This window comes from Octopus bimaculoides, chromosome 10, assembly GCF_046866305.1.
Source record: "Octopus bimaculoides isolate indiv1 chromosome 10, ASM4686630v1, whole genome shotgun sequence".
NCBI classification, from domain to species: Eukaryota; Metazoa; Mollusca; class Cephalopoda; order Octopoda; family Octopodidae; genus Octopus; species Octopus bimaculoides.
In genome coordinates, this window is record NC_142937.1 from 55683249 (window position 1) to 55697255 (window position 14007).

At 39.0% G+C, this 14007-nt stretch overlaps 1 pseudogene; it reads right to left on the reverse strand.

The window, feature by feature from the left end:
• Positions 1-4775: 4775 nt before the first annotated feature.
• Positions 4776-7827, reverse strand: LOC149133737 (uncharacterized; annotated as a pseudogene).
• Between the last annotated feature and the right edge of the window lie 6180 nt (positions 7828-14007).

The window sequence follows — 14007 nt, forward strand, 5'->3', positions numbered from 1 at the left end:
ACATAGCACACAAACTCCACATACAGAAGAAATATGTCCCAATGACAAATTACCTCATCACACAAGTATAAGAACACCATACCCAGAACAAAAACAAAGTAATTCAAATTGACCACACAACAGTTTGCCCCAAAAGACAAACATTCAAAAGTAATATCCCTTGATTCATTGTTTTATTCTCTGCAAACTAAATGAAGCTGTATTTTCCAAAATGGAGGCAAACACCTTTCTCCATATGATCAGTGGGAAAAATTGTTAAGATACTAGGATATTTTCCTACTTTTCTTAACATGAAACCAATGGTAGCCTTAATTCACAAATAAAGGAATTATATCCACCAATGCGGTGTTGAGCATTCATTTTCATATCACTTGATATTTACACCCCCCCCCCCCACATATGTGGTATTTTTTATATGCTTAAAGCTTATAAAAAAATACCATTATTATTATTTACAGAATTTGTAAAATTCAACACCACTTAACAAAACCATTTGCACTGAAAGCACATAAAGTTTGTTTACAAAAACAACTATGAACTAATACAGTTCTTAAATTTGACAGAAAGGATTTGGCTGGTTCACTGGTGTAATCAGTATCACACTTAATGACGTTAACAATGGGATGTGGGTTCAAGTCCTATACATATGGGAAAGCCTACTCTTTTCTGTCAAGGGCTTATACACCCCATTATTAGACTATTTTCCTTAGTCATTTGCACGGCACTCACTATAAGCTTTAAGCTTATAAAAAAATACCATCGTTATTTACAGAATTGTAAAACTCGATACCTCTTAACAAAACCATTCGCACTGAAAGCATATAGATACACACACACACACACATTATCAGTGTACCAATCAGACTATCAGATGTTCTTATGCACCACTGGCCACAATGCACTTCCAATCTTTCTTGATTGCACCCTTCTTTTCCATCTTAGCCAAAACTGCTTCACTAAATTTAGTTAATTAAATTGCAACATGTCCAGTTTAGTTAACTAAATTGGACAAGTTGCAAGATTCACAGGTGGACCTAGCAAATGCACAGATCCGCTTGTTGTCTTTGAACTTTGCAATGTGTCCAGTCAAGTAGAACTTGCACTTTTGGTATTCTTAGATCACATTATTCACTCTGTTCTGTGCCCCAATTATTTCATTCCAGATATGCTCTTGTAATGAATCCCTAGCATGGATCTTTCCATGTCCCTTTTGCATTATAGCCAACTGATGAGCTCATGAGCTCCCCTCTTTGTAGCAGTTCATCTCTCACATCCAGAAATGATGATGTGGATGGTTTTGTCCAGCTTTATTTTGAGCACATCCTTCACAGAGATAAATGCCTTCCATTCTCTTCAAGATTTCAGCATCCATGTCTCACTGCATATTCCTTGTGTGATCTAAATAGATGTGTGTGTGTGCGTGCGTGTGAGTGTGTGTGTGTGCATGTGTGTTAGTATCTCTTTGTCTTGACATCTTATGATAGTTTAAACATGTGTCCTCTTTGTACAAGTGGTACCCTTCACTTCCAATCTTTCAGGAAAAAAATGTCTGGCCATATTATTTTACTTGGAAATAGGCGAAGGTTGGTGGCAGGAAAGACAACTGGCTGTAGAAAAATCTGCCTCAACAAATTTCGTCTAAACCATGTGTACATGGAAGAGTGGACATTAAGACAATAATGATGATGATGATGTCAAATGAATTTAATGTTCTAGTTATATATATGATTGTCTAGCTATTAGGGGCTCCATTGCCATTAGTTCCACTAATATGGAAGAATAAAATTTGACGTTAGTAAGGTGGTGAACTGGCAGAATTGTTAGCATGCAATGTGAAATGCTTAGCAACATTTTGTCTGTCTTCACACTCTGAGTTCAAATTCTACCCAGATTTTGCCTTTCATCCTTTTGGGGTCAATAAAATAAGTACCAATTGAGTACTGGGTTTTATGTAATTGACTTACTCATTTCCTTGAACTTACTGACCTTGTGCCAAAATTTGAAATCACTATTTAACATTAGTTTAGCTGTTGGTACTACTGGAAAGAACTCATGTAATCTTAGGGATCTTCAGATTTTCTGTTATTTCTTGCTCTTTAGAAGGAATTGACAAGGAATGAAGCCAATCGTCTAATTTTGTTTTTTTTCTGTCCTAGCCAGTTCCACCTACTTTTCTATTGTGTATGTAGCCATATTGCTGCTGTTCTATTCTTTCCCCTTCTTTCATGTTTTAACCCCTCATCTCCTAGCACAAAGGTGCCTCCCTCTCTATTGTAGCCTCATTCAATGAGGGATTTTTTAGTCTTGCAAGCTGCATAATAACCTCAATAATGCTAGTGCCATGAAAAAAGGCAACCAATACACTCTGTAAAATGGACTTTGTTAGGGAAGTCATCCAACTGTAGAAACCATGTCAAAGCAAACACTGGAGCATGATGCAGTCCTAGGACCCATTAAGTCCTGTTAATTCATCTAACCTAGCATGGGACATGGATGTTGAAAGATGATGATGATGATGATATTTACTTGATGGTCAGGTTTTTACTGCTCCTTGCATTAAATATGTCAGCATTAACTTAGCTATTATTTTTTCTGCAATGGTATCTCTGAGTAATATTCTCTGAATGTTACTTGTTTTTCTATGTACATTGTTTTATATATACTCAGTGATTCTATAGTTATTAATTCAGCTAGAATAGCAAATGCTCTGCTTTATTGATGAAGTCAGAATAGCATCAACATATGTTTAGAGTTGCTTTCTGTTATTTCCTGAAACATAAAATATTAGTGCTTGCTAAACATTTTTTTTTCCACATTATCCATTTATTTGTAGTTAGGCATCCCTTTTTTTAAAGCTCCCTACACTGTTAGATATGTTAATCGTAACTTAACTATTTACCTATATTTGGGTAAATTTTGCAGGTGGTGGATGGGTTGTTAGAGATGACATCCAGTATTACAGGCCAACAAAATCCTAATCAGTTAGAGCTAATGGGAATGAAGTTTTCAACATGAATAGAAGTAACAGTCAAATTTCCTTCAAATCACATTCTACCATCTTAAAAAAAGAAAGATGCATTAGATAATATAGTTCTTCACTCCCCATTAAAATAACAGGATGGTTACAACCAGAATATCATGACCATCATAGATGAGTTTGATTTGACTGACCTGGAGGTGTGTGTGTGTGGTGGGGGTAAACAATTGCTTTAAAGTTCTTCCCTACACTCATCACATTTAACATTATTACTCTATGTAAAGCTATAAAATACAGCTATTAAGTGTTAATTACTTTGTTCTTGAACATGACATAATAATGGAAGAGGAAATAATTCTCCAATAGTATAATGTATAGTAAATTATGAATTTATGGTACTTGATTATACATTAATTCATAATACTTTATTAACTTGTTCTACTTTATTAATTCATGGTGCCTTACTAATTCCTTGTACTTATCATATTTTAATTAATTGTACATTATTAATTTATGGTCCTTTATTAATTCATGATTCTTTGTTATATATTAATTCATTGTAGTTTATTAAATCATGGTACTTTATTAATTCATTGTATTTTATCAATCCATTGTACTTTATAATTTCATGGTCCTTTATTAATTCATTGTACTTCATTAATTCATGGAGCTTTGTTAATTCAAGGTACTTGATTCATTCAGTAGCAGAGATACTTGCTCGAGAATAAAATGGCATAGTTTTTTTATAGTTTTACTTGTTTCAATCATGTGACTGTAGCCATGCAGGAGCACCGTCATTGGTCAAACAAATCAACCACAGGATTTATTCTTTGTAAGCCTAGTACTTCTTCCATCAATGTCTTTTGCTGAATCACTAGGTTATGGGAACATAAACACAGCAGCCATTGGTTGTCAAGCAATGGTGGGGGTACAAACACAGACACACAAACAAACAAATATACACATATATACGACAATCTTCTTTCAGTTTCCATGTACAAAATCCACTCACAAAGCTTTGGTCAGTCTGAGGCTATAATATATATTTATATCCATATATATATATATATATATATATAATAATTTTCCCAGAGGATGTAGCAACCGTTACCAATATAGCATTTGAATTTGAAGTCTCTGTCTCTTTTGAATATGAAAATTTAAAAGTTTAAAAACCTTATAATATATATATATATATATATATATAAATAAAAAGGGGTTTGTATGATAGTGTATAGAGGAATATATTATTCAAAAGAATTCCAACTCTGTTTGTTATGTTTTATTTATATTCTTATAAAATTAATGTGGGATATAGAATATGGAATATATAGTTTGTATAGTAAAATGAAATGAAGTATTGAATTTCTTATTGAATAAATGAAAGCAGGAAAGTATACTAGTCCTTCAATATTTAATATTTAATATTCAGTATTTCATTTATTCAATAAGACATTCAATACTTCATTTCATTTTACTATATAAACTATATATTCCATATTCTATATCCCACATTAATTTTATAAGAATATAAATAAAACATAAAAAACAGAGTTGGAATTCTTTTGAATAATATATATATATATATATATATATATATATATATATATATATATATATATATATATAGATAGATAGATAGATAGATATATAAGGTATTTGGATTCTGCCATGGAGGAAGCTGATGTTCAACTTAGGTGTTTGCTGACTATACTGTTTTGGTTTCTCACTTGTTTATAATCAGGTGTAGAATTGTATGAATGCGGTGTAGAGCATTAAGTTGACAAAACTTTTAGAATACGTTATAAGTTATTTATTAAAATTTGAAATGGTAACATTTGCTATATCACACCAGGTAAACTATAATAAATGAAAAAATGTTCACAAGAAACAAATTCAGTTGTGGTATTTGTGATGTAGGAATTGTTGTTTGTGTATCTATGTGTTTTCGCGTGTTTGAAAAGACAAAGTATGTGTGTACAAAAGAACCTTACTTGTATAACAGTTGTTGTAGCGATGAGTGCTCTCGGGCTAGTAGTTAGTCAGCAGTCGCGACGTCTCAATTAGACAGATGACCATCCTTGCAAAGTGTGTGGGGTCATGCCAGCAACTCACTTTTCTTGGCCAAATGTCCCTCTATTTATAACATTTGGTGGTCAAAGCACTGACAAGTGAAGCTATGTCTGGCCAACGTTCCCTTGATTTATGGTGTCGAAAGCCAAGTGTTTTGACCGTTAATTTTTGCCAAACATTTTCTTTGTCATTTGTTATCTATCGTGAATCCCTTAGTTTTGAATGTGTGGTCTTTTGCTGAGAAAATATACTTTTGACTGTGGGAAACATTTTCCTCTGATGTCGAGTTGTGAGTTGAGAGATTTGGGTTCAGTTTTGAGTCAAAATCTCTCACACTACTCCCCTCCCCAGAAAGTTTCCTGGTACAGAAAAAAGGAAATTTTCTATATAGCGTGAAACAGAAAAGCATAATTGTGAAAAAACGCAGTCTTAGTTGGGCACTAGATGCATGGTATTTAAATGCATGTATATAATGACTTGTGAGTTTGGAAATATGCGTGCACATGAATGCGGCAATTTATAAAGTAATTAAATGGCATATATACAACAAATGAAGCAAAAGTAAAATAAGGTAAAGTACATAATTGCAAGGCATGCAAAGGGAATATATCGTATAGAGGTAAATGTTCATTACGTGCATAATTGTCCCAAGGATTAAAAACAATTTTTTTTGTTTATTAGTTTGTGAGTAACTGTTCAATTGTATAAGTGTTCGTTCATGTAAATGTTCATTGGTGTAATTGTTCACTGGAGTAAATGTTGAAGTGTGGGAATCACTTACGTGGGGGTGTTTTTTTTCCTCTTTTTTTTTTTAATATAGAAGACTTGTACATATTTTGCCGGCCAACAAACTCTTCTGCCGCTTTTTGTGTGAGGGTGTTGTGGAGACTTTGATGTACTGGTGGGAAATGCTGATGCAGTTATATCACTTCGATGCGTAGTCGATGGTGGTGATGATGGTGGTGCCGTATCAGGTTCCATGATGGCTTTCTTGAGCCGATCGATACTAATGGTATTCTGTTTACCATTTACATCGACAACGAAGTATTTCTCCCATTTTTGCAGTACTTTGTAAAGGCCGGAATACGATGGGCGGATTTGTGCTGGTATTCCATCATTTCTAACAAACACGTGTCCATTGATTAATGTCCGTGGGGACATATGTAACAGTTTCCTGCAGGCGAGGTGGGTTTGGTTACAGCTGCGATATATGTGCACGTAGGCGATGCACATGTTGTGGGATCTGGGATATCCTATGGAATTACTGGAGCAATCATTTGTCCAGGCAGGGTTAATGTGGTACCGTAAACGAGTTCAGCCGGTGAGTATCTGATCTCATCCTTGACGGATGTACGGATACCAAGCAGGATTAACGGAAGGAAACCTATCCAATTGTTTACATCAGGGTATGCCTGTATGGCTGATTTCAGTTGCCTGTGGAATCTCTCCACCATGCTGTTTGCTGCTAGATGGTATGCTGTAGTGCGACAGTGTTTGGAACCGATGAGTAAGCTCACTGAAAAGGTGGCAGTCAAATTGTCTTCCTCTGTCTGTCGTGATGATAGCAGGGATACCAAAACATTATACCCAGTGTTATATCAGCACTTTAGCCATAGTTTCTACTGTGGTATCAGAGAGAGGGAAAGCTTTGGGCCATCGTGAAAAGCGGTCGATACAAGTGAGTAGATGTGTATAGTTGTGAGATGGAGGTAGAGGTCCAATGATATCTATGTGGATGTATTGGAAACGATTGTCTGGTGCTGTAAAATTACCAAAGGGTGACTTGACATGTCTGTGTACTTTTGCCTTTTGACATGCAACGCAACTTTTAACCCAGTCGCGGATGTTTTTATTGATGTTCATCCACACAAAGTGAGTTGCTATCATCCTCTGTGTGGGACAAACGCCCGGATGTGACACACCGTGTAAGGCAGTGAAAATTTTCCGTCTGTGTTGTTCGAGGACATATGGGCGCTCGTGTCCTGTGGAAACATCACACCATATTTGATTGGTTGAAGAAGATAGTGGGCAGAGTTGGAATTTGAGGGACGATGAATTTCGTAACTTATTAAGTTCTTCACCATCCTCTTGGTCTGCTGCAATCTGCTGTAACTCAATCGGTTCCAAAGTATGCAGTGCATTAAGGTGGGCGCAGGACAAGGTGTCTGCGGCTGTGTTATCAGAACCTTTAACGTACTGAATGTCAGTTGAATATTGAGAGATAAAATCAAGGTGACGGATTTCTCTCGGAGAATGTCGGTCATTCTTCGTTTTAAAAGCATAAACCAGTGGTTTGTGATCCGTGTAGATGCTGAAGGCAGTCCCTTCAAGCATATGGTGAAAATGTTTAACAGAAAGGTATGCAGCGAGTAGTTCTCGTCCGAAAGTGTTGTATTTAATTTCTGTGGGCTGTAGTCGCTTGGAGAAGAAGGATAGTGGTTACCAAATTCCATCCACAAACTATTGCAGAATGCCACCGATTCCAGTCTGAGAGGCGTCAACCACTAATGCGAGTGGAGCATCAGGTTTGGGATGAACTAGCATCGTAGCTGTAGCTAGCATATCCTTTAGCTTGTTGAAGGAGGCTAGTTGTGTGTCACATAATGTAATTGCTTGCTTCTTCTTTTTTGTCGGTCTGTTGCGCAGGACGTCGGTAAGCAGTTAAGCTGCTTCTGCGCACCTTGGAAGAAAATGACGGGAGAAATTCACCAGTCCCAAAAATCACGGAGTTTCCGAAGAGACATAGGGATAGGAAAATTCACTATGGCTTCCACTTTGTCAGGCAGAGGACAAATTCCGTCTTTGTCAACGACGTGCCTGAGGAAAGGAAGAGGTGAGACACCGAAAATGCATTTACTTGTGTTAATGGCTATGCCATAATCAGTCAGTCGCTGGAAAAGTTGTTGGAGGTGATCTTTGTGTTCAGCCTCAGAGGCGCTCGCTACTAGCATATCATCGATATATGCGTAGACGAAGGGTAAACCTCTTGTGACAGTGTTGATGAAACGCTGAAATGTTTGCGATGCATTACGTAATCCAAACGGCATTTGCAAGAATTGATATGTACCGAAAGAAGTGGCAATTGTGGTTTTGGGGACATTGACCGATTCAATGGGTATTTGATTGAAGGCCCGAATTAAATCTAATTTGGAGAAAATCCGTGCTCCATTCAGCAAGGCAGAAAAATCCTGCAAGTATGGTATGGGATAGGTGTCAGCCACTGTAGCTTTGTTGAGAGCTCTGTAATCTCTGCATGGATGCCAACCATTTGTTTCCTTCTTAGGAACTAAATGAAGGGAGATGGAGCAACTGCTCTTCGACGGTTGAATGATCCCTAGATTTAGCATGTGTGGGAATTCCTGCTTTGCTATGTGCAAGCGGTCTGGGGGCAGCCTCCTCAGTCGCGATGCTACTGGTGGGCCTGTGGTCTCGATACAATGTTCGATGCCATGTTTAATCTCGGTGTTTCTAAATACCGGCCTTGTGATATCCGGAAACTGGCAAAGAACATCCAAGTAACGTCAAGTGTGGGGAGATAAAAGGATTGGTCTGAATGTGGTTATTCGTGCGGCATCTGTCACATTTCGCAACCACTTTCTTAACGTTTCTCCTAGTGACGTCAGCATCAACCATTTTCGCCAGATACAGGGTCCTATCCACACCCAAGTGGTGCATAGCATGCAGCTCCTTCAGTTCGGAGTCACCCAGCCGACATGCTGCCGCTATCCCTTTCCTTGCTTCCTCCGGTTCCTCCAGCCATGCCCTTTTCACCCTGGTCAGTGCGTCCGCCCTGTTTCTTTCCGAAGGCACGAAAACCACGTTCAGCTTCAGTCCAAACTCGGCGATCAGCTCTCCCAGAACTCCTAGGTGGCGTTTCACCAACATCTCCGCGGCACCTTTCGTCCGGACTCTCTTCTCGCTGGTAATTACTGTTCCTACCCAGCCGACCACGGTGGCCGAATCCGTCCGGATCTCGATCGAGCGCAGTCCCCATCTCAGGGCCAAGTTCACCCCTTTCAGCACCGCATCTAGTTCGGCGACATTGATGTGGTTGAAGTCGTCTGCTTTCCGTAGCCAGGCCACATCCTTCACCTCAGCACCTTTGATCTCCAACACAACCCCTATCGCTATACTTCTAGCATCACACCAAACCGTCCTGCACTCCGTCTTGGGCACATACCAGTTTCCTCTAACCGGGTCTTCCGCTCTCGTTCTCTCAAGGATTTCCCGCATCATCGCTACCTTGTCACTCCAACTCTCCCCCTCTGCTCGTCTCTTGATGTAACTACATGCAATGCACAACCAACGAGCGATTGGATAGTGTCCGATCAACTTCCCACAAACCGAGAACAACTCTTTCCTGCTGACGCTGGAACTCAGCTCTGGGATCTCGTTTCCTCTCCGGAACACCAGCTCGCCCGATCTGTCTTTTTGTAGCTACAGCCCCAGCGCAGCTCCCCCCACCATCGACTCAGGCGGCTTCGCAATCAGCCCGAACCTCTCCAGGTGGCCTTCCTTATCCTCTCCTCTTTCCCTAGGACGGACTTGAGCACCATCGCCATAATTTTCGGAGCGGAATTCAGCCCAAAACCCAGCCTGGTTAAACAGTACGTCCGGCCCTTGTACCGCACCAGCTGGTATCGCCACAGTTTGTCACTCACAACCTCTGTTTGACGTTCTCTGCACTTAATCTTTCTTCCTCGTCCATTTCTAGGTAGAGGGTCAGGGCGCTCCCTTCCAAGTATAGAGCCATGAGACTCGCCACATCACTTATTCCTTGCAGCTTGGCAACGAGCCTAATTTTTCGTATCCAAGCCATCACATCTCCTTCGCCATTAAAAGGCCTGATCACATCGCTGGCGATCCTAATCTTGGTGGCTGCCATCGCGGCGAATTTCTGCACGTGGGGCCGAAATAGCTTGTGGTGTGTGCGTACGAGTAGATGTAATCGCCTTACCTCGGTTTTCCTTTCCTCGACTGCGAGTCTGTCTTGCGGTATCCAATCCTTGAAGCTTGCCCCGACCCAAAGTACACCAGGAATAGCAGCTGCCTCTCCCAAACCTAGACCGTTGCTTAACACCTCTTGTCCTGACCACAACCTCGTTCGAAAAGGGCACGAATCCCAATCGAGGCTCCCTCTGTCCTTTTTCCCCTTCCGGTCAGCCTCCCCAGACACTGACGTCATACCACACTGACATGTTTGTGTACTGAGAACTGCAACTGTTACTGTCCATATATTTGTTACGGCTGTAGCAAAACTTCATTGCCGCTGATATGGTGAATACCACAACAGAAAAACCTCAGAATCTTTGATCCACCATATAAGATAGCCTTGCGAGGTTATCTTAAATTCTAAAAAGGAGCTGCGCGCTTCCACTTATATCCCAATGTTATCTTAAAATGTAAGAAAGAGTTGTGCTCTCAAAAGCTGCGCTCTCTGATGCCTCACAGAAAATACACCCTGTTGCAAGAAAAAGTGTTAAACCATGTTGTTTGTATGAGTGTACAAAAGATTGTCCAAGTTGTTAAGATTCCTCCGGAGAGCTAAGTACCTTTTTAATTCGTTGTGTGTAGATGTTTGTCGTGCACAACCGGGAAAAACGGAAAAGTTCTTCGTTTCGAGCCTACACTCTTTGACAGAAAGAGATGAGAAGTAACAAATGGAGTGAAAGGAAAAGACACGTACACAAACCAGCTCATGCATACATGTGCACACTATCTCTCTCTCTCTCACACAAATACACATGCATATACACAAACATAAATACACAGGCTTACATACGTACAAATATATACAAACACTCACACACAATCAAGCCCACACACTAAGAAACTAATATTCACATACATCTATGTACTTATGAAAGCATGTATGAGTGTGAAATCAACTTGAAAATCATTTATTTACGTAGAAAGGAATATTTCATGTACAATTTTTATTTACCTCTTCTTACTATTAGGTCCACTTAGTTACACGATTGTTTACAATGAAATATTCAGTGTGATTATATCAAGTGTGAAGTATCGTTTCTGGTTGGAACCTCCAGGTTTCCTGTCCTGAAATTGCCTGGCTAAGAGTTCATACGGGTGCAGGAACAATACCGGACACCTTGTAACTATGTTATGGTACCAACCAGCATGTTACAGAAGGTGTTTAAGAACTCAAAGGTGCATAAAACGGCAGACCCACATAATTGTGTCCCCGAATTTGTTTCCTGATAACTTCCAGAAAAATGGGTAAACTTTTAAAGAAATTTTCTACAAATGCCTCTCAGATTGTGTCCATTAGGATTGTAGAGGAATTTAATGTGAAAAAAAAAAAAAAAAATTTCACGAAATTACACAAATATATACTAACACATATATCATTACTTGTTATACCCGATCTCTTAGGCCGCATACAATACACTACACTTAGCATCTTCTCTTCAGAATCTCGTGTGGATTCTTCTTGATTATACAATTTGTCCAATTGGATGTTCATAAGGTGGCTGCTAGGTCCGCTAGAAATAGCATTCAAATCTCGCTCACCACATAAATGAGTTAATACAAAATACATTGGAAGATAATAGCAACGGACATTTTTAGATTATCTACCTTAGAAAGTGCATCAAAGAAAAGAGTTTGGTTGAATTTATAATTAAAGAAGTGGGTTTTTATCTCACTGAGACACACAGTGGTTTCACGTTTCTTATTTTGATTAGTTTATGTACGAGAGGTACGTGCCTCACTGTATAATTGTTGATACGGGTGGAAGTAAGGAAGAAACATCGGACAATTTAGATTAACTAAAGTTTATAGACAAAAGTAATTTCAAGAAAGCCCACAAACAAGTTTACGTGTGTCTGTGTGCGTAAATGTGTGAAAGAAAGAGAGAGAACTTGAAATTTTGAAAAAAAAATCGGGATGTGTGTCAGTATATATGTGTATGCGCGACCTCTATTTTTTTCACATTAAATTCCGATATAGTTGTAATGTACGCCATCTAAGAGGTATTTGTAGAATATTTCCTTAAAAGATATATATTTTTTCAGAAAGTTATAAGGATCCAAATGTCTGGAGAGCACGCCTGTGAAGGTCCGCTCAAAATATCCCCACAAACACCAAAAACAAGGTGAAGATGACTCTGACTTCACTCTAGTCTTCAGGTGTCCGGGTGCGTCCCCCAGCGCACACATTCCCTAGCCTCTAATCACCGCGAAAGGTTGAAAGAGATTGAATATTATTTGAATCGAAGGCTTTGGAGAAAACGTTTCCGCTATTATGACGTCATAATGACAATATGACGAAATCTAGAATTCCCTGGACTTGACGAGAAATTCTTGAATGAATTTCACTCATAGACGCTATACACGCACGCACACCATAATACACACACACACATGTACACAAATATTTACATATATAATGTATGCATTTACATTAATGTGTGTTCATGTGTTTCTGTGTGTATGTATGGTTGTGTCCGTGCGCACGCGTACATGTGTGTGTGTGTGTGTGTGCATACCCGTTTGTGTATCAATATATACTGATATTCCGCCAAGGTTGACTTTGCTTTCCATCCTTTCGGGGTCGATAAGTTAAGTACTAGTTACGTACTAGGGTCGATCTAATCAACAAGGCCCTCTCCCCGAAAATTCCGGGCCTTGTGCCAAGAGTAGGAAAGAATATACCTGATATAAATGTTATTCTTTACTACCCACAAGGGGCTACACACAGAGGGGACAAACAAGGACAGACAAACGGATTAAGTCGATTATATCGACTCCAGTGAGCAACTGGTACTTATTTAATCGACGTCGACCTCGGCGGAATTTGAACTCAGAACGTAGCGGCAGACGAAATACCGCTAAGCATTTCGCCTGGCTTGCTAACATTTCTGCCAGCTCGCCGCTTTGTTAGCATGACCGGGAAAATGTTAGGGGCATTTCGTCCTTCTTGTTCTGAGTGCTAGAAGTAGCAACCCAAATCCTTTTAAATAACATCCCAATACTGGATGTTCAAGAACAAACTTAGGGGCAGATTTTCAATTCCGGGATTATTCTCATTCCATAAACGTATAATATGACTATTTAGAACAAATGTAGACTGAGATAGAAGAGCCGCAGACAGACAGAATTTAGCTTTTATTATAAACGAAATATCAAGAAAATATTATCAAACATAGCAGCAAACTTATGTTTTATTTAAGCACTTACCGAGTTTATAACCCTACTCTCTACATCTACCCGTGGACTATATGTTGAATATCCATTATTCGTATTCATAAGACGGTGAGCGGCAGATTGGTTAACACACCGGCGGCATTTCGTACAACTTTGCAATCTGAGTTCAAAATCAACCAAGGTCGATGGTTCTGTTGGTCCTTTTGTTCTTGATAAAATAATTGCCTGCCAAGCTTTGGGGTCAATATGGTCGACTATTCATTCCACCAAATTTCAAGCCTTGTTCCTATAGTAGAAAGGAATATTTCATGTACGATTTTTATTTACCCATCCTAACTATCATGTCCACTTACAGTTACACGATTGTTTACAATGAAATATTCTGTATGATTATATCAAGTGTGAAGTATCGTTTCTGGTTGGAACCTCCAGGTTTCCTGTCCTGAAATTTGCCTGGCTAAGAGTTCATACGGGTGCAGGAACAATACCGGACACCTTGTAACTATGTTATGGTACCAACCAGCATGTTACAGAGGGTGTTTAAGAACTCAAAGGTGCATAAAACGGCAGACCCACACAATTGTGTCCCCGAATTTGTTTCCTGATAACTTCAAGAAAAATGGGTATACTTTTAAAGAAATTTTCTGCAAATACCTTTCAGATTGTGTACATTAAGATTGTAGAGGAATTTAATGTGAAAAAAAAAAAAAAAAAATTTCACGAAATTACACAAATATATACTAACACATATATCATTACTTGTTGTACCCGATCTCTTAAGGCCGCATACAA